Source organism: Typopeltis vanoorti, chromosome 3, assembly GCF_054136105.1.
Source record: "Typopeltis vanoorti isolate ZY-2024b chromosome 3, IOZ_Tvanoo_1.0, whole genome shotgun sequence".
In the NCBI taxonomy this organism is placed as follows: Eukaryota; Metazoa; Arthropoda; class Arachnida; order Uropygi; family Thelyphonidae; genus Typopeltis; species Typopeltis vanoorti.
In genome coordinates, this window is record NC_143551.1 from 141,618,664 (window position 1) to 141,641,508 (window position 22,845).

Below are 22,845 nucleotides of genomic sequence, written 5' to 3' on the forward strand. Positions count from 1 at the left end.
TGAAAACTGCTTTTGTGCTCGTGCATATAATTAAAATTTTTTTAATGATTAGAAGCTGACGAGAGATGCCAAAATAGAAAAAAACACTATTCATTACTTGAGCGTACAACTAGTTTTGTTTTCTTAGAAAACTTCATCGGATGCATAACATGAAAAGAGAAATACAAAACTTACATATTACAAAAGGCAGCTATAAATTAATTGCCTCATAACTTGCAAACCTATTGCTGCCATTTTAAGGCCATTCTGGATGCCATAGTATCAAATAATATATATATCGTTTGGCTTCTAGTCATTAAAATTTTTTAATTATGTCATATAGCTGAGTAAATCCATTGCATCAAATACATATATATGCTTATTTACGAGAGTCTTTCATGCAAATGTTTTACCAAAGTATTTGTTTATGCTTTGGTAAAATTAGGATGAAAACAAGAATTCTACCTCAAATGTAATTTAAAGCCTATCATATGTTACCCTATCACAATAACAGAATTTTGTGGCAATTGAACCATGCTAAGAAAAAAAATGTTTATATCTTTTGTTTAGCTATTTTTATAAGTGCTTCAATTTTTTTTTTTTTTTTTGGATTGAATGAAAGCTGTTTTGTGGTGTTTCATGGGATGATGTGCAGATCATTATGTGTGTGTGCACACATGCACATGCATGGTTTGCCAAAAGTAATAGGAAGTTCAAAAATGGTACATGTTGGTGTAAATTAGCAGTGCAAAAACTTTCAGCTTAAATACAGCATTGGGCAGATGAGGGTAATGTTATCTATGAGAATCAACATGGATTTGTGAAAGGACGCTCTTGTTTTAGCAATATGCTAGCCTTTTATAATAAAGTTACAAGAACATTAGATGAGGGAAAGGCATATACTGCAATTTTCTTAGACTTGGCGAAGGCATTTGACAGGGTGCCACATGATAAGCTGATATTTAAGTTGCAGCACATTGGTCTGGATGTCAGATTGGTCAACTGGATTCAGGATTGGCTGTCTGATAGGTATCAGAGAGTTGTGTATGGTGGAGCAGTTTCCAGGAGGCAGAGAGTTACAAGTGGGGTCCCACAGGGCTCAGTACTAGGACCTATATTGTTTAACCTTTATATCAATGACATAGCCAGTGGACTGCAGGGGGATATTCAGTTGTTTGCGGATGATGCAAAGCTGGGAAGGATTATTAGTAATAGTGCAGATGTGGTAGCCCTGCAAGAGGATTTAAATAAGCTAGATAGATGGGCAAATGAATGGGGGTTTCAGTTTAATGCAGCAAAATGTAAGGTCTTGAGGTTTGGGAAACATTGATGGGATGCTGCATACTCTGTGGGAGGAGTTATACTGGAGGAAGTAGGGGAGACAAGAGATCTGGGGTTGATGATTGATAGAAACCTGAAGTTTAGGGGACATATTGCAAAGGTGGTGAAGGTAACACAGAGGATTGCTGCTATTATGAGAAGGACACTGACCTGCAGAGATAAGAGGGTTATCATTCCGTTGTATAAGTCTCTGATCAGACCACACTTGGACTATTGTTCTCAGATTTGGTCCCCAGGATTTGAAGGGGATAAATTAACTGTGGAAAGGATACAAAGACTGATGACAAAGATGGTTTCAGGACTGTACAAGGATAGTTATGAGGATCGGCTGAGAGAATGTGGACTGCAGAGTTTGGTGGATAGAAGAAGGAGAGGTGATATGATTGAGACTTTTAAACTGTTGAGAGGTGGTTACAGGGTTGACACTGGGGAGTTCTTTCGCTTGGTTGATCAGCAGGAAGGAGTGATGACAGGAGGCCATCCCTGGAAGTTACGAAAGGAAACTGTGAGCAAGAGGGTAAGGAGTGGTTTCTTTGTGTGGAGGGTGGTTGAGCCGTGGAATGCATTGCCTGATGGAGTGGTGGGAGCAAGAACGGTCAGTGAGTTTAAAGAGTGGTATGATAGACTTTGTGTTTCTCAGGGGGGGGGACTTCCCCTCGATGAGTGTTGACAGACTTTATGTCTTAGGAAGGACCTCCCTCGATGAGTCTTTTGACTCCTTGGAGGCCTGAATAATAATAATAATAATAAAGATAGTTTGTAGTGAATTTTTCTCACTGGATGTGCCATGAAAGGTTGTTTAATGAATCTACAAATCTTTTAAAAGGGAAAGATTTATGGATTACAAGGATGAAAGTGTGGGAGAATGGAATAATATTGGGAGCATTTGAGAAAAAGAGCAGCATAATTAAAGTTAACCAAAAAAGACAGGAAGAACTAAGTTGACAGTTGATGAAAATGAAGTGAAATGAAACATAAGGCATATGTATGAGGAAGCTTGACTTAGGAGAATAACAGAGGGCATGTTAGTAAGATGAAGAAAGTGTCAAAGAATGACTGCAGCTTTGTATAAGGCAGGGGTCTTCAGCCTTTCAGACAGTGCAGGCCGCATTATAAATTTCAATGAAGCCTGTGGGCCACTAAGTTATGCTGTTGTATTTAGAATTGTAAGATGCTTTCCAGATTCACAAGAATGCTGTGCATTTGATACTTTACATAAAATCCTATAAAAATAAACAAACTCAGCTTTAAGAGTGTAAGTAGGAGTCTGGTTCATGATAAGTAAATACAATCAATACTTGTAAAAAGATAATTTAATGAAGAAAACATTCATTTTTTACAATGTCAATAGGGGCAACTTGGCAATGCTTTTCCTTGACCAGCTTGTCAATGTTGGCATCAATGTTGGAAGTCGCTATGTGCGGAGTATTCTCGAGATGTTGGTCTGTAATCTGAGTTCTTGTCTTGGATTTCACATGCCTCATTCTGGAGAAGAACTGCTCACATTAGTATGTGCTTCCTAACAAAGCATACATCTTCAAAGCATGCCGGTGAAGATTAGAGAGAGCGTCCTCAGAAATGTAGTCTTTGTAAAATGTAAGCAAGGGCACATTGAATAATTTTTCTCTCAAAAAAGAGCTGTTTTGGAGTTCAAGCAGCTTCATTTGTACTGAGCCTGGCATTTAGGCAGCATTGACACTGAATGGCACTGAAAATAAATCTAAAGAAGACTGTGGGTTATGAAAATCACTAAAATCTCTCTTAAACTCACTTCGCAACACGTCTAATTTTGTAGTGTATTCGTCAAGAGACGAACAGTTGGACTCAGCAAGAAGCTGAAAATTAGTTAAGTCTTTTTTTTGCGAGTTGTGCCTCCCAAAGTTTGAGCTTGGCCACAAAAGCTTTGATGTGATCAAACAGAGTGTGCACCAGTTGATCTTTGGATTGTAGCTGTGTATTTAGGTCATTCATATGCAACAAGATGTCGGTCACAAAGGCAAAGTCTGTCATTTGCATTTGGATTCCCCTTGGTTTGCATGAACTGCTGTATTTCACTTCTTAAGTCAAAGACTCTTTTAAGAACTGCTCTGCTCAACCAACGCACATCACTATAATAAACCACATCACCATGATCTGCTTCGCACTCTTGGGTCAAAAACTCTTGGAATTAATGGTGATTCAATCCTCTTGCTCTAATAATGTTGACAACAGTCACAATAACTTTCATGACATTCTCAAATTCAATAGTTTTCGTGCACAAATTCTCCTGGTGGATTAAACAGTGGTAATGGACGAAATCTTTTCCTTCTAGTTCTTTCTGTAACAGCGCAACAAACCCTTCGTTCTTTCCTACCATAACAGGGGCACCATCAGTTACCACACCCTCGAGGTTGGTTAAGCTGAGGTCAAAACGCCGGAGCATTTTCTTGGTGACTTCAAGAATATCAGTGCCTTTCATCATTCCCTTCATAGGTATGAGTGCTAGCAGTTCTTCTGTCACATTGAATTGTTGATCAATGCCACGGACAAAGATAGCCAGTTGTGCTGTATGCTTCACATCTGTGCTCTCATCTAAAGCAAGTGAATATGACGTAAATTCAGATGACTGTTTTTTAAAGTTCCTTCTGAATGAGACTCTCTTTCACAAACTCGTCATCCAAGAAAGCTTTTGATTTTTTAGCAATTTTTTCAGCTATTACATAACTTACTTTGATGCATGCTTTGCTCTCTCTTCCCTCTGCCTTTTAAAAGTACCCTGCTGGCGTTTTAAATCAATTTGGAGATGGTTCACTTTGTTCACACAAAGCCACTTTTGAAGGTGATTGAAATTGGAAGCATGCTTTATCTTAAAGTGTCGTTTTATATTGCTTTCTTTCGATACTGACACTGACTCATGACAAATTAAACACACTGGCTTATCGTCGATCGCCACAAAAAAGTACAAATTGGTCCACTTTTCATTAAAAACCCGACAAGAATCAATTGATTTATGCTTTTTACTCATAGACACCATAGTGATGGAATGAACCCAAAAAATGATCCAAAATAGCCATGTAACGGTTATTATTCACTGAATATGTCTCATACTAATGAAAAAAAAAAGTCTGGCAATATAAAACCACAATAGGCTATGGCTGACACGACGAACCTGCGTGCGCTTATACACGAACATCACACCGTTCATGACTGACTATGGATGAGATCCTCTTGTATTTATATGAAAATAACGAAGTATCGAAAACCTTCGATATGTATCTGGAAGGCACTAGACAGCGCACTCGAATGAACTACTGCTTCAGCCATCTACCTGCGATGTTAATACTAGTACTAAGTATCGCTTGGTGTTGGTAGATGGATGAAGAAGCATGTCTATTTAATATTTATTTTTATAGGATTTTATGTAAAGTATCAAATCACAGCGTTCCTTGTGAATCTGGAAAGCATCTTACAATTCTAAATACTGCAGTATAGCTTAATGGCCCACAGGCTTCATTGAAATTATTTTTTATTTAATCACGTTTTAATGTTATTATTATGTAACATCTCAATGGAGTCCAAAGACTCATCAAGGGAGAAGTGTGCCAACAGCATCGAACGATGTGCCCCCAAATACTAACCACACTCAAACTTGCTTAACTTTTTGCGTGAGCTATTAGTAGCAGAGGCTCTACCAATTGACCAACCGTTGCCAGCCAAGGTTGGTCGATTGATAGAGTCTCTGCTACTGCTAAGTAGCTAATTTTTCAAAATGACTGGTGGGCCACGGCAAAGAGCTCCGTGGGCCACAGGTAGCCTGTGGGCCATGAGTTGAAGACCCCTGGTATAAGGATTTGATCATTATAGATGTAGTGAATAACAGTCACAAGACATGCTTTCCAGCACAATGAGAAATAAGACTTTGCATGGGAGAAATGACAAAATACAGTTAGTAGAAGCTACAAAAACAAGTGACTTAAAAATGAAAAAAGAATGCTGAAATAGATTTGAGGATAACGTTTGGGAGATGAAGAATAATTGCATGGTTGTGAATATAGTTAAGCAAACTTAGGTTGTGAACATGTCAAGTACCAGAGGTGAGCCCACTGCTTAACACATTCATTTCTTTTAAACTAGCATTAAAACATTCTTTCATTTTGTAAACTCTTCTCATTATCTTATCTCCTACCCATCCACCCACTCTCTCTCAACATCCTTTCAATTCCACTTCTCTTGTTTTCTCATCAGCTAACTTTTTTATTCACCCTTGACTCAGTTTTCAAGCATTTCATTCCTTCCTCATTTCATTCATTTTGCTCTCCAAGCAGCCCACTTCTGACACTCTTTCATGCAGTAAAATTCATTAATCGCTGATCTCTCTCTCTCATAGTTACCACATTCTCATCATCTATTATGATAGCTGTTGTGAAAATCCATCCTCACTTTCAGCATATAATTCTCACTTTGTCTTGCATTCACCTTCACATTTTGTCAAATTTAGGAAGGAGCTCAAATATCCTGAAGACCCTAACACTGTGTTTGTGATATAAGTTTAGTGGTCCTGATAGCTAATAGGCTAATAGCCACACAATGTAAAAATCTGCTTCACTCTTATACAACTAATGTTAATAAAAGTCTGATAATTATCAATTCATACTATATCCCTATTTTGTTTTCTAGTAAGGAATCTAGTTCAACTGAGTAGTAAGGCTGTGCTACAAAAACTTCCAACATAATGAAACTATATAGTGGGACTGGATTTGAATGAAGAAATTTTGCTATTTCTTGTATACTCCAATAGCAATTTGCAATAGCAAGACAAATTTCAGAACTCATGGCTATTTCTTTTTAATGCTTATGCTGTCATTTTCCAACTGCAGCATAAGTTATATTATGAAGATAGCTATTGTGGTTATATTTAATCCTTTTTGGTTTAAAACCAATGCCAACAGTTTCTTTTCATTAACTATTTTATCACAGATAGCCTTTTGAATTTAAGATATTTTGTAATCTTTTTTTTCTTTTTTTTTGAGTGAAACAATGGTATATGAAGCTGAAGACAAAAAAAATAAATAAAATACTGAAGATGATTTTTGAGAAATTTATATTTATAAATATATATTTATCATAGTAAATTTTCTTCTGTATTCATATCTGTAGAGCAAAAGCCATAGATGAATTTGAATCTTAGTTTAAATTTGAATATTTGAATTTAAATTTGAAATTCTGCTACTGATGCTTTTTTCCTCCCCTGTTTCATTCACAGGAAGTAATTTGGGGAACATCTTAATTGAAGTAATTAAGATTCCCCCCCCCCCCCCCCCACCTCTTCACTTGTTGAAATAAGAATTAGTATTTCTATGAATTTCTCCGATATGTTTTCAGATATTTTTGGTATTATTCAGTTGCTAATTATGTCATTATGGTTTCAAGTCATAATAATTCATGGTTTAGAAGGTATTTATTTTTAAAATGCAGCTAAAATATACTTGACAAAAATATTAAATGAAATGCATTTAAACAACAACCAAAATACTTATTAAAAAACTTACCTATAATAAAAAAACAAGAAAAAAAAAACAAGATAATTTATTGCATATTTAACTATGGAAACAGATTTGAAGCAGGAAACAGTGCATATGGGATAAAGAAAGGGAATTTATAAAGTTGCTGAGGGATAATTACCTTCAAACAGCATGTGACAGAGGATGTGATCATAAATGAAATGGCAATTCTGCTACCCCATTTCTGATCACATCATGGGGGAGCAATTGTGTGATCTTGACCAGGAAGCTGGCCAAGCATGAGAACATTTCAGTTACGAAAGGTAATATGCGGGACTACAGAGCAGGGAATTATGATACATCAGAGGCAGCTTGAAAGAGTACCATGGCATGAGGAACTAGAAGGAAAAGAGATCAGTAATGTTATGGGAGTTAGTAAAGCAGCATTTAAAAAAATATATTAAAGTAAAATAAAGCAATCTCAGAATTGGAGAATAAATAAGTGGGAATTTGAATGAATGGTATAATTAAAACAAGAACTACACCAAGAGAATATACTACGGTGAAAACATAAAAGAAAAATAGATATTGGCACAGCAAAATGCTGGCTAGAAGAGTGATAAGTATGATGAATGAAGAGAGAGAGAGAGAGATTGTGGATCAAGCAAATATATCCCCTTTTTTGAACACGCAGTCTTCAAAATACTCAAAATTCTTCAAAATAGTTCAAAATTCTATTATCTAAAAACTAGAGCCAAGACCTGCCTAACTTAAATCCTGCACATTACTGAAAGTTTTTGAAGCCTTTACTAGTTTTCTGAACTTGGCTAGGTACTTCTTGTTATGTAATATTCTGGATAGGTATTACCAGTTATTAAATTAACACTGGCAAAAAACTAGTTTTGTATGACATCATTGCATACTTCAGATTAATACAATAAACATAAAAGATATTAAAATGGAGATTTCTAAATAACAACTGTCATTTTTTAAAAAATTCATTCAATATGAAGCAGATGTTGAGTGTAGGAATGAGATAATAAGCATGGGTCATTGTTACAGAATATAACATTTTGTCTCATAGCTTAATTCATCAATATGTAAATCTCTAATGTTGCCCAGAGTTCATTTAATATCATGCCTTGGTTTTTATTACAATAGGTAGAACATCTTATCATTTCACTATCCTCTTTAAATCTGCATACATGAGCATTAAATTCTACGTATCTGCCATGATGTGCCAATTAACTTGACTAGCTTCATTGGTAGTGTGAGATGTCAATCCAGATTTATACCCCCCCCCCCCACATGCCCGACATTTTTAGATGTATTTCTCCCATCTGTCCAATGTAACAAACACTGCAGCTGCAATAGCTTTTATAAACTTCCGATCTCTTCATTTTTGTAATATGGTTGTTTTGTTTATCTTAACAACAGAGATTTTGTGGAGGTCTAAAGGCAACTTTTAAGTTATATTCTTGTAAGACTTTTGCTATTTTGTCTCACGTTCTTGATTTAAGGTAAAGCATGCCTTTGTAGTCTTCTAGTTATTGTCTTGGGGCATGTGATGGTTTATTCAATATATTATAATGTAGTGACCATGAAATGCATAATCAAATTAGCCAAGCAAATAAGAAAAGGATGATCATTATGGGCAATTTTAATTATGGCAATATAGACTGGGATGATGAGATAGCAACTGGAAGTAAAGAAAATGAGTTTCTTGAGTTTTTGAGGGATAACTACCTCAAGACAATATGTATTGAGGTAGTTATCCCTCAGAAGGATTTTGAGGGATAACTACCTCAATTTGATGAGATGATCAAATCCAAGATCCTCAATCCTCAAGAGGATTGAGGGTCTTGGATTTGATCATCTCATCAGAGAATGCTATTATAAATGAGGTGTTGAATCTCTCTCTCTCTCCAGTTGGTGAGAGTGGCCATGAAGTGATTACCTTGGTGGTTGACAGCAGTGTGATGACCTCTGTGAGGAAAGGGTATATGTGTAACTACAAGGCTGATGATTATGAGAAGCTCAGGAGACAGCTTGCAGGTATAGCATCGAATGAGGAGTTAGTTGGAAAGGAGATCAATGCAGCTTGAGGGATATTCAAGAACTATCTAATAGAAGCAATGTCTAAATGTATTCCAAGGGACAGAGGTTAAATAAGGTAGGTGTAAAATGGATGAATGCAGACATTAAGCATGCGACACAGAGGAAAAAGGTATTATGGAGGCAGCATAAGAGGAATGGTAATAATCAGTTCCATGAGGATTACAAAGAACAGGCAAGGAGGGTCGACTTGGTAAGGGTAGCAAAAGTGAAGTATGAGCAGTAGTTAGCTAATGAAGCCAAAAAGAATCCTAAAGAGTTCTTTCAATATGTAGTCAGCAAAAAAAGATTATGGAAGGATGACAATGATTGGAGAAAATGGTATAAGAACAACTGCTGTGGAAAATATAGTGGAGATACTTAATGAGCAGTTCATAAAGGTCTTTCATTCTTGTGAATGTGACATTATAGAGTTTGAGAATGGTTGATGAGGAGAGACTGACTGTAAGTGGACAAGAGGTATATGGGGAATTGAACAAACCTGATGTTAATAAGGCTGTCGGACTTGATAATATACCAAGACGTATTCTGAAGGAATATTCCAGGTAGTTTGCATCTGTCTTCACATATTTTTTTAATAGGAGTCTTGAACTGGGCCGAGTTCCAAAGGAGTGGAAGGAGGGTGAGATTGTGCCCGCTTCATAAGGGAGGTGATAGAACTCAAGAATGAAATTATAGGCCTACCTATGTGTCAGATGTTGTGGTTAAGATGTTGGAGAGGCTGGTGAAAACCAGGATCCAGAATTGGGTTGACAACAATAATATTATCTTTGATGGACAGCATGGATTTGCTAAAGGGAGGTCATGTTTTAATAATCTACTTATTACAATAAGGTGACTACTTCTTTGGACAGAGGAGAGGGGTATACAGTAGTATACTTAGATATTGCAAAGGCTTTTGATAGATTACTGCATGATAAGTTGATAGTCAAACTAGAGCAGATGGGGTGGATATTAGATTAGTGCATTGGATTGGAGACTGGTTATCTGATAGGTATCAGCAAGTTGTATATAAGGTGCAACACCATCCTGGAAGAGGAAATTCACTAGTGGTATGCCTCAGGGGTCTGTTTTATGGCCATTGCTATTTACCCTGTATGTTAATGATATTGGCAAAGATTTGGATGGGGATATTTAGTTGTTTGCAGATGATGCAAAGTTGGGACAAACTATGAAGAGTAGAGAAGATGTGGCCTTACAAGAAAGGTATTTAATGCAGTGCATAAAATTTATGTACAATATGTACATTCTATAAATGATTATAAACAGTGTTCTGAAGAAATTTAAACACAAAAATGAATACTTGATGAATCAGATAAAATCTGAATACGTAAGGCTCAAATTATTGTAATGCATAGAATGACTGCACTTATTGATATAATAAGGACAGTAAATTCAGGATATGCCTTATTGATAAAACTGAATCTTAGATCTCACACATAAGCATGTCATCGCCCCACAATAAGAAAGAGTGTACGATGACTATAACCTATGTGGAGATGAGCAAGTACAACTTCCTCTTTATGGTCTCTGTGTTGACTAGACCACTACAATTTAATTTCAGGCTTGATCTGAGCTTGTTGTTAGTGCCTAATCCATAATGCTTTCCACTGGGATAAAATATGTTGTCTTATAAACTGCCTGTAATCAGTGTAGGTGACAGGTAGATGGTATATTAAGACGAGCTGACCCTACTTGCAGTTTCTGCAGCCTCACTGAACAATAAAATTTTCACAATACAATATTGTAAAGCATTTGTATGCCATATTGCTAATTTTCAAATGAGAGAAAATCATTTCTTCCAGAATCTTGCAGGTCAGAGAAATTGGATGAGTTCATTGGACTTTCTGGATCCTTCCCTAGCTGAAGAAAAGCAATAACTGTCCTTTTCCAGGTTTCTGGAAAAACGTTCTCACAGAAAATTCTGTTGAATAGGTAAAGCAGTTAATCCACAGCAGATGGTGATGTTGAACCATTTGAAGAGAACAGAATTTGGCATTTTTCTGCTTTGCTTTCTTTAGGCCAGAAACTCCAGGGAATAAGAATTGTTGATCATCATCAGTACCCATGAGTTAAATGCTCTTTTCACCATCTTTTACTATTTTGCTCTCTGTCCATTGCCATGCGACTCAAATGCTGCAACCTCTTTCCATACCAATTGTTATCATCTACCCACTCATCTTGGCCAATTTCTGTTTACACTGTCCATTGTACCAAACATCAAGGTTGTGATCTTTCTACTGTTATCCATCCTGCAGATATGTCCAAAAAAAAAGTTAAGTTTTCTTTAAATTATTTTCTACATTAGTTTCTCTTTGCAGTTTACTTTATTTATACAGTTCTTCATTAGTTACCTTTTGTACTCATCCAATTTGTAGAATTATTGTATAACATGTTCTTTCATCATCGTGCTTATCAAGGATTTAGGGCTAGAGTGGCCTGTTCCAGCCTTAGAGATCATCGCTGAATCTCTTAAGAGGAAGTCCTGGTTTTCTTTTTTCCTCGTGGTTTGTAATTTAAGGCTTGTTTTGGTAATCTTTCTGTTTTCATTCTTTCAACATGTTCCATCCATTTATGTTTAGATTTTTTAAATTTTTTGTATTAGTGATTCCTGGTTTCGTTCTTTCATAATTTCTTCATTTCTTTTGTGATCGAATAGAGTATACTTTGCAGTTTTATTCATAAACTTCATTTCAGCTGTTATTAATCTGTCTTTTAGTTTTATTGCCCAGATTTCATTTCCATACAATAGGACTGGTAGTGCTAATGCATTGTATACTTTTTAGTCTGGTTTGTTTTTGTACTAGGTTATTTTTAAATATTTTGCAATTTTTAGGTTTATATCTTTTTCATATGTAATTATACATCCTAGGTAGTTAAATGAATTCACTTGTTCTAAAATCTTGTTATCTATTTTAGTTCTTACTGGATCTTGTCCTTTAAAGGTCATCGTTTTTGATTTTTCTGTTGATATTAGCATTCCATCTTTGGCTATCTCATTTAAATTTAAAATATCTTTCTGCAAGTTATCTTTAGAATCTGTAATTATTTGGTCATCGGCAAAAAGGAGAGTGTATAAGTTCACATTAGGAGAAAGTTTAATACCTTGATGGAAATTTTTATTCCATTTTATTATTTCATTTAGATAAACATTAGAGTTGCTGAAAGGGAACATTCCTGTTGGACTCCTTGGTTTCTCTCTCGCTCTCATGTATGATAGCTCATGATTTAATCTTATTTGCATTTGATTATTTTCATATATACTTATGATAGCTTTTAGAATATTATTTGGTATTTGACTTTCTTTTAACTCTATCAAATGCTTTTTCAAAGTTGATAAATGTAATATGCAATTCTAAATTGTATTCTCTTCTTTTCTCTATTATTAATTTTAGGCAAAAGGCCAGATCTATACATGATCATCCTTTTCTAAATCCATTCTGTACTTCTAATATAGTTTCCAGAATATTTTATTAGTTTGTTACATGTTCTTTCAAAGATTCAATATTCACCTCACTGACCATTACTCATGTCTCACAATCAGAGTAGCTGTGAATATGTGTGTATGTATGGAGTCGTCGCTTTATGGCAAGACTCAAGAGATTCATTTTTCCATATCTTATCTCTATTTCCTGTAGAGTTACTTCTACTTTTATTATCTGAGATATTTCTTTTACACAGTCTAAATCATGCATTATTGCACCATAGATACACGGAGTTGCTAACTTTTTCTAGATCATGTCCGTTGACCTTTGCTTTTTCATCCTCTTTTCTCTGAATATTATGTTGCTGATGAATTAGTGATTGTGCACCCATTGTGTTTAATGATCAAAAACGGATGGATGGGTGGGTGGTATATCTGCCCTTCATTTTCTGGATTTTATCCCAAACCTCTTTTGGTGTTGAATGATCTGGTCGATATGTATTGGATTCAGGATTCCTTTTGGCTCAGATGATGGATATAATCTTGCTTAAGGCACAAGAAAGTCTGAAAGCAATGAGGTTGTTATGGGTATCTGTGGAAGATACTCCACAGACTTTGTTCTGAACTTCCTTGGTTGCTGTGCAATCAGCAGGAAACAACTAGATGTTTTAGATACCGCAGCTGTGGCAGGTTGTGTAATGCACTGTCACATGATTCACTGCATTACTGATATATATGAGCAAACTGCTGCAGAATCAAGGAGGAGAAGGAGGAGAAGACTGAGCCAGTTGGTTTGCACTATTTTACATCATGATATCATGATGTAGTACATGGCTGCTCATGCAGAAAAGTGATATCATGAGGAAACGATCACTCTCATATAAGTTACCAGTTTCCCACTTAAACAATCAGAAGAGGGAATGTGAGTTGGCAGTGAATGTTTGGGTAGGCATAGGGAAGAAGGTGTTGCTTCCTGTGTTGTTTAGGAGGAAGAGAGTTAAGCACATACTCAACTTTTCCTCTGATGTCAGTATGGACACCACCCTACAAAGTGTTGTGTTCATTTAAATCTCCCATTAAAAGCATTGGAACAGTAACTGCCATATGAGGTCATCTAAGGCATTCTGTAAGATATCTGCACTGGGAGATAAGTAGATGCATCATATTGTATGATAAGACAGATGACTGCCTCCATGTTTATGTTGAGTGGGACTTGTTGGAAAGATGACTGTTGTCCACAAGGACAGCCACTTCTCCATGAGTAGGTCCAATTCCCATCCTGTCGTTATGCATTATGGTGACATTTCTTAGTGTAGGATCATTACTGGGCTTCAGGTATGTCTCCTGCAGGCACACTTGTTTTATACTTCTGCAAGAGGGACATTATGTCAATGTTTTGACAGAATCTCAACAAATCCACTGCATAAATGCTTTTATTTTTTGTCAAGCCATATGGCTCAAATGAAGAATAATCATTGGTCTTGGATTTTTTTTCTTTTTTTGGGAAATTATAGGTGGTCAGTTCCATGATATATTTTTAGATATATTTCCTCCTGGAAATATATCTAAAAATTTAAACTGAACTCATCCAGGACACTATGTATATTATTATGTGACACCTTCAATATTAATGTTTTTATTTTCTTGTGTGTGTTGGGGAGGGGCAGAGGTATACATCCCAACTGTTAGTGGATCTAGAGGTGTCCAATTTTTTAAGATGCATATTCCATTTTTTTAAAATTTTTTTTATTTTTATTATTATTTTTTTTTTTATATAGTGGAACCATTTTTGGTATATCATCAAGAGAGCCCATGTTGTTTTTTTCTTTGATTTGCTCTAAAGAAATAGCAGTCACATTATACAGTTCAGAGATGTTGTATTGTGAGGTGGGACAGTTACACAGGTTAAGGTCTCTGTTGATATCTTTACAGTTGCCTTCTCAGTTCTCACTAGGTACTGTTGCTACTTTTGTGGTATACTGGCTCTTTACCTCCTGATAAGGGTTGCTCTATTTTATTTTAATTTTTTGAATCTCCTTTTTGTCCTTCCACCTTTGTCATGCTCAGGAATAGCTGGGTCATCTCCCTCACAATCATAACATTTCATTCTTTTTCACCCATGATCTATTCTCATGCTTTTTATTGTCACATCAAGCACAGATGGTAGAGCTGTGACTAGCAGTCTGAGAATGACCATACTTGAGACACCTAAAGCAGTGCAAAGGATTTAGGATGTAGAGTCTAACAGAGTAACTGAGATACTACTCTGCTTTAACTAATGTTGAGGGTTTTGGTGTGTTGAATGTAAGGATGATATTCCTGGTTGGAACAAGGTAACTATTCCTAGATATAACAATTCACCTTATGGCTGTAATTCACTCTTCAGTTTGGAGCATATGACGTGTCCCACTCAAATATTACTCTTTGAGAAAATTCAAAATTTTGTGGGGGAATCATGATTGGTATTCCCTTATAGATGCTGCATGAAGGAGTTGTTCTGATTGCATCTATCTTGCTGTTTCAACAAGAATGTCAATGAAATTTAACAAATTTTGGAGACCATTCCAAATCCTACTGGATGAACAATGGTGACAGCTCCCCAAGTCAATATTTATCTGTTGATTGTGTAGGACTGTTGGTATATTTGCTGCTATTATCTTTTTCTGTTTCTTGTTTTTGTTTTCTGTTGAGACGTAACTTGAACAAATGAAAGGGGGGGGGGGGTACCATTTTAATTTAATAAGTAAAAGGTTACATACTTTGATTGCAGACATGACAAAAGGCTATATTATATACTGTAATCATGAAACTGTGGTGAAGAAGATAAATAATACTTTGGATCTGGAGTTATGGTGAAAAGTCATCTGAAGGATAAAGTGGGGATGATTTTGCCACTACACAAGCCATAATCAGACCCCACCTAACTGTTATGCACAAATTTGGTCATCTATTTTCCACTGAGATGAGGAGCATCTGGAAATTTAAAGATGAATAACTAAGGACATGCTGATTATGAGAAGACCTATCGGAGGTTGGTGACCACCTTGGCAAATTTTGAGCGATTCTCAGCTATTCTGAGCAGTCTCTCAGAGTTCATACCAGTCCACTGTCTGATATCTGCCAGCCAAGATTTTCTTCTTCTTCCTTGTCCTCTTCTTCCATTCATCTTCCCTTTTATAATCAATTGAAGTATCTTATATTTTTCATTACGAAGTAGGTGACCAAGATATGCAGTTTTCCTTATTTTTATGGTATCTAAAAGTTCACGTGATTTCCCCATTTGTTTCAGTACTTCCTGATTGGACGTTTTTGCTGTCCATGGGATTTTTAACATTCGTCTGTATAACCACATCTCAAAGGCTTCAAGTCTTTTTATTGATGTTGTCTTCAAGGTCCAAGTTTCTGCACCGTACAGCAGTACAGACCATACATAGCATTTAACCATGCGTACTCTAAGTTTAAACTGCGGTTACACAGTGTTGATTTCATCAAGAGAAAATTTTTTCTTGCCATTTCAATTCTAACTTTTATTTCCATTTCTGGATTGCAATCTTCATTTAACCAGCATCTGAGATATTTAAACCTTGCCACTCTTTCTATTTGTTTCCTATTTAAAGAAAGTGCTAAATTAAGAATTGGTTTCTTACTTATGACCATGAATTTAGTTTTGGTGATATTTAATTTTAATCCCATTTTTTCACTCTCTGCATTTATTAGCTCCAAAAGATTTTGAAGATCCTGAATATTGTCAGCCAGAAGAGCTGTATCATCGGCATATCAGATGTTACTGATGATTTCACCATTTACACTAATCCCTTCCTTTCAAGACTTTTTGAAATATGGCTTCTGAGTAGATGTTAAAAAGAAGAGGTGACAGCACACATCCTTGCCTTACTCCTCGTTTGATGTTAATGGAGTCTGTAATAATGTCATCAACTTGAACAGATGATTTTTTGTTCCAATATAAGTTTTCAATGATCCTGATGTCTTTACCATCTAATCCAATTCTTTTTAATAGTGCAATCATTTTAGCATGTTGGACTTTGTCAAATGCTTTCTCGAAATCGATGAAGCAAATGAATATTACCTTGTTTTGGTCAATAAATTTTTGAAATAAGATCTGAGAACAGAAAAGGGCCTCTCTTGTTCCCAAGCCGTTTCTAAAGCCGAATTGGGTATCACTGATGGTGTCTTCACATTTTCCGTATATTCTTTTTTGAATTATTTTCAGAAACATTTTGAGAACATGACTCATTAGGCTGATCATTCTATAGTCATTACAAGTTTTCGCATTTACTTTTTTAGGTAGCATGATGAAGGTCGACTGTAACCAGTCTTGAGGGATTATGCCTGTATCGTAGATCTTATTAAATAGCTTTACTAATATGTTAATGTTGTCACCTTCTAATAACTTTACTATTTCTGCCGGTATTCTATCTAGTCCTAGGGCTTTACCATTTTTAGCTGAGTTCAATGCACATTCTACCTCTGATTTTAGAATGCATGGACCTTCCATATGTTCATTAGTATTTTCTGGGTTCTGTCTGTCATCAGTAAAGAGTTCTATATATTTCACCCATTCTTGTATTTTGTCATCCTGTTTGGATATAATTTCTCCCTTTTTGTTTCGAAGGATACAGAATTGTTTTTTCTTATATATACCTGAGGTCTCTTTCATCTTTTTGTGTAGATTAAAATTGTCATGTTTTTCCTGTAGAATTTCTATTTTAAGGTTTATTCCTTCCATCTCAATTCTGTGGAACAGTCTCCCTCATGAAGCATTTCATGAGGGACACTGTTCCACATTTCTCCCTCATGAAACACAAGTTTTAAGGTTTATTATAATGTTGTTCATTGAGAGATGGCTGATGGTTAATTTCTCCATTACTTTTAAACAGGATTAATTTAGTAATAAATAAATATGTATATTTTTTCAAAATTGTGTGGTGTTCTAGAGAGATTGTGCTTGATTGTATGGTTAGGAAGTGGAATGTAAGATTTCATTATGCTGGATTATCTAATTCTAGCTCAGTAATAATATACTGTAGGCTTCTGCACTAATAATGGTATTTATGGTAACAAGTTAAGCATATGCTAACACCTCATTCCTCTTCAAATAATAGAAAAGTCATCAACAGTCAATTATCTAGAGTATCTAGAGGTCCATCAGTAAATCAGCAACCACCAGCATGGATTCTGTCATTCAGCATCCACAACTGATTTCTTAGGATACATTACCCATCAATGAATGCCATGGAAAGGTTCAAAGAAACTTTTTTTTAAAAAAAAATATCTATCCCAAACACAAAAGATAGAAGAGCCTATAGCAAACAGATACTGTGTGAGGGTAGGGTCAGGAATACAGTAATCTGTTGATATTCTTCAACTGTTAAAGATTGTAGTCCTTTGGAAATGCTTCATGAGGGAGACTGTTCCACAGAATTGAGATGGAAGGAATGAAAGATGACTGGGAGTAGCAGGTTCAGTAAATATGCAGTTTGACTGTAAAAGGATGTTGAGTAGCTGTAGCATGAGTTCCTGTAGATCTGGCAAAAATATAAGGCATAATGGATGCTGGTCCTGCTGAACAATGGTCATGGAAATATCTCTAGAAAAGACACAATGTAGAAACTAATCTTCTGTGGGAAAGTGGCTGAAGAGTCCTTAAAACAAGTGTCATCTATCAACCAGACTGCCTTTTTCTGAACAGCTTCAAGAATTTTTATGAAGGTCTTAGGTACATACATGATAGCAGTATTCCAATGTCGGTCAGATTTGGAATTTAGACACAGTAAATAACCGTTCAACAGAGAAGTACTGTCTTGACCAGAAAAGGATACAGAGTTGTTTGAAAGTTATTGATGATAGAGAAGTGATATGATTGTGCCAGGAAAGGTTTGGAGTAAGAGTCAGTCCAAGAAGAGAGATTTGATCTACTGTTGAGCTCAGCATTACCAAAAGTGAGCAGAGAAGATTTGAGGACTTTTAAGGGGAAACAAACATTGAAGTTGACTAGGTTGTTTTGACTCAAATCAAGGATACTGTGAAGATCAATGTTCAAGGCACTTATTATAGATGATTTTGAAGCACGAGTTGTTTAAGCACTTCAAGTGCTTGTCATATGAGTAAAACAAATGGAGTGTGCTATCATCAGCAAAACTATGAATAGGGTTTGCAATCAATGAGAGCAGGTCATTTATTAGGACTGAGCTCCTCAAAAAGAAAGGTCCAATAATGAATTATGGTGAACTTTGGGGAATGAAGTTGAATCTTTTGCATGATGTGTTTGGTTTGCGGTTGCCCAAATGATGCAGCTGTGAATGTTCACAGTACCATCCAGATGGAAGTGAGCTTCGTTGGTCCAGAAAATGTTCCTTGGCCAGCCGTTGTCCAGTTCACTTAGACCAAGAAACTGTAGGGCAAATGTTTCTTGTGCACCCTGGTCAGGATTAAGCAACTGCTGAACATGGGAAATCTTGTAAGGATAACAGCACAGAATTTGCCTTTTTTTTTTTTGTGAACCGTGCTTATGGGTTTGGCTAAAGACTGTGCAATATGCCATGCATTGTTGCTTCCTATGACATTTGCCAAACTTTCTTCCTCTAACGCTGTAGCTACTTACTCCACTGTCTGGGTTGGAAGTTTTATTTTTTCCCCACTTGGTTAGACTATAATAAATTTAGTTTAATCCTTTATCCAAGTGTAAGCAAACAAAGTTTGCACCTGAAGTATCTTCAGGACTGAGGCAACTCATGGTAAAGGTGGACCAAGATCTCATCACTCCTTGTCTTAGTATCTCCCATAATGCAAAGCACATCTCCTTGCAGACATGTATAATGCTATGCATTAAGGGAACGGCCACTACCCAGACCGGTTTCGACCTTTATTGAGATATCATCAGTGGGAGCCAGACCCAGAAGTGAATACTAAGACAGACGCAATGGAGATCATATTTACCTATATGAGTTACCAAAGGGTTTGTTTGCTTATGATAAAGGATAACTGGATAAAGGATTAAACTAAATTTATTATAGTCTAACCAAGTGGGAAAAAAACTTCAACATCTTTCTCTAAATCCAGAGTAATTTAATAATAAGGTGGTAGACCTTTTGGCAACTCATATAGGTAAATATGACTTCTCCATCTTCTGCCTTAGTATCGCCACTTCTGGGTATGGCTCCCACTGACAAGACCTCAACATAGGTCGAAACCAGTTGGAAACTTGGGTAATGAATGGCAATTATGTAACCCATGAAGTGTTAACCGAGGCTCGGTTGTTGCTGTCACCCAGATCCTGGGTCGGGGTAATGAACGGCAATGTTGTAGCCTGTGAAGTTAACTGAGGCATGGCTATTGCTGTCACTCCCCCTCGGATAAGATATGAGCAAATCAGCAGCTCTGCTCGGTGGTGAGGTGAGCCTGCCATGGTGTAGAGCCAACAGGTTCTGAGTGTTTTTCTCGGTGGCAGGGGGAGCCTGTTACTGAGGGGAACAACGCTCAGTTTTTGGGGTTTGACCTGTACTTTGATCTGTACTTGAACATTCAATAAAGGTCAAAACCGGTCTGGGTAGTGGCCCTTCCCTTAATGCATAGCATTATACATGTTCACAAGGAGATGTGCTTTGCATTATAGGAGATATTAAGGCAAGGAATGATGAGAGTTTGGTCCACCTTTACCACGAGTTGCCTCAGTCCTGAAGATACTTCAGGTGCAAACTTTGTTTGCTTACACTTGAAGAAAGGATTAAACTAAATTTATTATAGTATGAGGAAGAAATGGAGAACACAGAAAAATAATATAACCAGGATAATACAAGATTTGAATGCTCAACAATGAATGCAAATTCAGGGAACATGGACTGAAAACTCTAGTAAATATGAATAGGTGAAAAGAGGTGATATGATAGAGTCATGTACATTAAATGGATTACGAGATATATGAAATCATTTTCTATATAGAGGATGTGTGAGAAAGACAAACAAGGAGTCATTCTTGGAAGTTGAGTAGAAATGTTAGATTTTTCTCTTTGCAAATGCAGAATGTTTTTTTTTTTTTACTTTTTTTTTACTAAATAGCTCAAGGAAATTACAACATATACTAGGATATACGTTAAAATAAATTTTAATAGACTTCCAATATTTCAGCAATGTCACGTTGCCATTTTCACAGGAACTTAAAAACAAGATACGTGCACACAAGCACAACAAACAGCAAACGAGGTTGAAGCAGGAAGCTATTCTTTCTCCTAAAAGTCCTGATGGTGCACCCTAGCGGGCAATGTTAGTATTCTTGGGCGATTGGGCTGAAGGTCTTCTGATGTAGGTTTCCCAAATTTGTTCAGGTTTGGATTGTTTCTTAGGGCTGAGGCTGATTCCATGAAAAGCCTTTCGTATTTGAATTTACTATGGCGTATTATTGTGGCTTTCTTCCACTGTGTTCTATGGCAGGTATCCAGCGCATTGGTGAAACCGGATGTAGTCCTTGTGTTCTGAAATTCTGATATTAGCTGTCCTGCCTGTTTGGCCAAAGTTGGACAGCTTACAGCTGCAAGGGACCTGGTACACCAGGTAGGTCCAGGGAGTGGGGGGGAGGTTGGTCTTTATTAGAGTAAATAAGGGATGCCAATTTTTTATATGGTCTGTAACAAGAAGTTAAGTCATGTTTTTTTAGGATTTTTGTGATTTTTTCTGAGGTGCCTCAGATATAGGGTATGGTGATGGATTTAGAGTAATCCTTGGTGTGGGGGGAGGGGGTTGTGGTTTATTGGTTTCACTATTTCTTGGATTTTTTTTTTGGGGGGGGGGGTAGCTATTGGCTGAGAAAGTGTTGAGAATGTGGTTTAGTTCTGTGGTTAGGGCATTGTCATTTGAACAAATAAGTTTAGCCCTGTTGTGTAGTGTCTTAATGACTCCATATTGTTGAGGGGGGGGGATTTGTTGGTGAATGTATCATCCTGTATGGGTGGGTTTTCTATAGACTGAAAAAAACCAAGGTTCATCAGGCTGGTGGGTGACTAGCGTGTCTAAGGAAGGCAGTTGTTTTTTTTCTTGCCGAAATATTGGAAGTGTATTAAAATTTATTTTAATGTATATCATAGTATACATTGTAATTTCCTTAAGCTATTTAGTAAAAATGCATAACCAAAGTCTAAGCCTTTCCACGAGAATTACAATAATCCACGGCGATTCCATCGCACATAAGGCCAGCCATTAAGGTAAAATGAAGTTAAAGCTATTAAGACAACTGAATCGTCTCGCCTTCCTAAAACGCTGCCGGGATAACCAGGTAATCCCAAACTGTGTCAAATTTAAGCACCATTTCTCTTCGCAAAAGGCTCTTCGTATTTATAACCGTGCCAATCAAGCATTGTTCAGGGAACAAATCGCTACGACTCGCCGTTTCCTGAATGATGCTAACTTAGCTATCCAGGCACTTGAAGATGATCTTTCAAGCACCTTAAGCCACGAAATTTGGTCTATTCTACACGATATCTTGTGCACTGCTGCGGAGAAAGAATTTAAAAAAGAACTCTAACTCGAAACCCAATTTCCTACCGAAACGGTAGTCAACCTTACGTCAGTTAGTGTGAAACCTGAAGCACTTGACGCTCTCTCACGTGACCATAACTTCGCCATTGCACTCAGAAAAATACCTGCTGAAGATATTATGATACGAACTGAATGTGGGATACGATACCTTCCAAACCACATTGCCAACGATATTAAACTGAATGTGGCTTGTGTTCTGACCAAAGCAAAACCACCAAAAACTAACATGCCCAGTAAGGAAATCAAATCTCTACTAGAATTAAAGAAAAACAAGGAAATAATAATCACTAAAGCAGATGAAAGGAACGCCACAGTATTGCTTAACCAAAAGGATTACACAGGTAAGCTGAATGCTCTATTGTTAGATCAGGCTACTTACCTCCCTATCGAGCACAATCCCACCAACTCACAAATTAGAAAACTCCACAGACTCCTTAAGAAGGTCACTTCTTGGCCTGTAGAAGTCACTAACAAATTAAAACCATTTAACTCCATACCCTCCCCCCATTTATGGACTCCCAAAAATACATAAGGAAAATGTGCCATTACGTCTCATAGTGGATGGCATTGATTCCCCCACATACAAACTAGCTAAACATTTGGCCAAAGCTTTCACACACTATACTGGCAACACACCTTCACACATAAAAAACTCAGCCCACTTCAAAGCCAGCATAGAAAACCTTACACCCAAACACACTGACATAATGGTCTGTTTTGATGTCTCCTCCTTATTCACAAATGTCCCACTCAAAAAATCCTTAGAGCTAATCCAAGCTAAATTTACTCCCAATATCACAGCCCTATTTCAGTTCACAATGAACTCAGGCTATTTCGAAAATTCTATAAACAAGTACAGGGACAGCCATGGGTTCTCCACTCTCCCCACCCTTGGCCAACCTTTTATACGGAGACTTTTGAAGAGAAAGTCTTAAGCTCTGCCCCACAAAAACCAAC

General features: G+C 36.7%; 1 protein-coding gene across 6 annotated transcripts in view; it reads right to left on the bottom strand.

The window, feature by feature from the left end:
- LOC150108619 (catenin delta-2-like) overlaps positions 1–22,845 on the bottom strand; it is a 593,872-nt gene that overhangs the window by 26,735 nt on the left and 544,292 nt on the right. Inside the window, exon 22 of one of the 6 annotated variants that reach the window (XM_090390890.1) lies at positions 6,994–7,198. The exons of the other annotated variants lie outside the window; for them this stretch is intronic. The gene's annotated coding sequence lies outside the window, so the exon portion shown is untranslated. Of the gene's footprint in view, positions 1–6,993; positions 7,199–22,845 lie in introns of those variants that run through there. 6 annotated transcript variants of the gene reach the window in all.